Here is a 2460-nt window from a genome sequence, read left to right on the forward strand (position 1 = left end):
CCACACCAGCATCATCTTCATTACAGAGAGAGTCCACACCAGCATCGTCTTAATTACAGAGACAGTCCACACCAGCATTATCATAATCACACAGCGAGTCCACACCAGCACTGTCTCAATTACAGAGACAGTTCACGCCAGCATCATCTTCATTACAGAGACAGTCCACACCAGCAATATCATAATCACACAGAGAGTCCACACCAGCACTGTCTTAATTACAGAGACAGTTCACGCCAGCATCATCTTCATTACAGAGACAGTCCACACCAGCATTATCATAATCACACAGAGAGTCCACACCAGCACTGTCTTAATTACAGAGACAGTTCACGCCAGCATCATCTTCATTACAGAGACAGTCCACACCAGCATTATCATAATCACACAGAGAGTCCACACCAGCACTGTCTTAATTACAGAGACAGTTCACGCCAGCATCATCTTCATTACAGAGACAGTCCACACCAGCATTATCATAATCACACAGAGAGTCCACACCAGCACTGTCTTAATTACAGAGACAGTTCACGCCAGCATCATCTTCATTACAGAGACAGTCCACACCAGCATCGTCTTAATTACAGAGACAGTTCACACCAGCATTGTCTTAATTATAGAGAGTCCACACCAGCACTGTCTTAATTATAGAGATGATAGTCCACACCAGCACTGTCTTAATTATAGACAGAGTCCACACTAGCATCGTATTTTATAGACAGAGTCCACACCAGCATCATCTTAATTATAGAGAGAGTCCACACCAGCATCGTCTTAATTACAGATATAGTCCATACCAGCATCGTCTTAATCACAGAGATAGTGAAATAAGAGAGATATTCACTAGGACTGAATATTTTTTGGAGGGATGGGCTGATGCAATTGGATTAGAAAAAGAATTACAAGGTCTAAAAATTGAAAAAGAGCAGAGAAAATGATCACCATTGATAGTTGATATGATTACATATCTGGAAAACTTGAGAGAACAGAGCTCATGAAGATGATTGGTTAGATTAAGATATTCAAATATCAACAGCTTTCTCATATATAATTAGGTAGAAAATATAATGAGCGATCAAATTTACAACAGCAACAAAAAGATATCTAAGAAAAAACTTAGGAAATGTGCCTCAGCCACATGAAGGGAACTTGGAGGCACAGCAGAGGGACGCTCAAAATGCCCGAATCAAGGGAAGACCTTAACACTGACCCATACCCTGATCCTGCCCAGGAGCCACGATAATAACAAATAAGTTAGTTATCCCTAGATCAGGCTGCAGAGTCAATCAGCTCCTCTTTCCTGTACCAACAATTGTTTCTGGAACTAAGTAAGTTGAGTCTAAAGTTCATATGGAAAAATAAACATCCAGGCCATCCTAGAAGAATTCTGCAAGGGGATGGAGGCAAGGAGCCCATGGTGCACCAGCGTGGCCTGCAAAGCTACTGCAGTAAAAAGCAGTTTGGGGCCGGCATGCAGATGGGTGGACCTGTCAGTGGAACAAGGCAGACACGTTGACTGTGTTGTAAAGGCAGCATTTCAAACGAATCATCTTGGCACAACTGGCTCGCCCACTCGACAAAGGAAAAATGGCATCTCTCCCTCAAATCAAAGACTTAAGGGCAAATAAACAAAAGCACTAGAAGAAATCATGAAAGACGTTTCTAACAATATAATTTCAGCATGTGCAAGGCTTTTTGAAGAACGAATCAAAACACAGGAAGCTTAAAAGGAGGTGGGTATATGTGACCACATAAAATAAGTGTCTTAACGCTGACACAAATAAACAACACACACACAGGCACACAAGCAAGTGAAGAATTGGGGAGGAATTTGGCAACTTATATGTCAGAAACAGAGGATTAAAGAAACAACACAAAGAGTATGTTAAAGACCAACCCATCAAGAGACAAATGGGCAAATGGCCCGAGAAGCTGGTGCAAGAAAGTAAATCCCAGCGACCTACAACATGAGAACAGGCTGAGCCTCCTGGGAATTAGAACTACCATGCTGATAGGGTTTGGCCCTGTCCCCATCCAAATCTCATCTAGAATTGTAGCTCCCGTAATTCCCACATGTTGTGAGAGGGACCTGGTGGGAGATAATTGAATCATGGGGATGGTTTCCCCCATACCGTTCTCGTGGTACTGAAAAGTCTAATGAGATCTGATGGGTTTATACAGGGAAACCCCTTTTGCTTGGTTCTCATTATCTCGTCGCCGGCCACCATGTAAGATGTGCCTTTGCTTTTCTTTTGTCTTCTGCCATGATTGTGGGGCCTCCCCAGCCATGTGGAACTGTGAGTTCATTAAACCTCTTTCCTTTATAAATTACCCAGTCGGCCGGGTGCGATGGCTCAAGCCTGTCATCCCAGCACTTTGGGAGGCCGAGACGGGCGGATCACGAGGTCAGGAGATCAAGACCATCCTGGCTAACATGGTGAAACCCCGTCTCTACTGAAA

The sequence above is a fragment of the Colobus angolensis genome, unplaced genomic scaffold (genome assembly GCF_000951035.1).
Source record: "Colobus angolensis palliatus isolate OR3802 unplaced genomic scaffold, Cang.pa_1.0 Scaffold76, whole genome shotgun sequence".
Lineage (NCBI taxonomy): Eukaryota > Metazoa > Chordata > Mammalia > Primates > Cercopithecidae > Colobus > Colobus angolensis.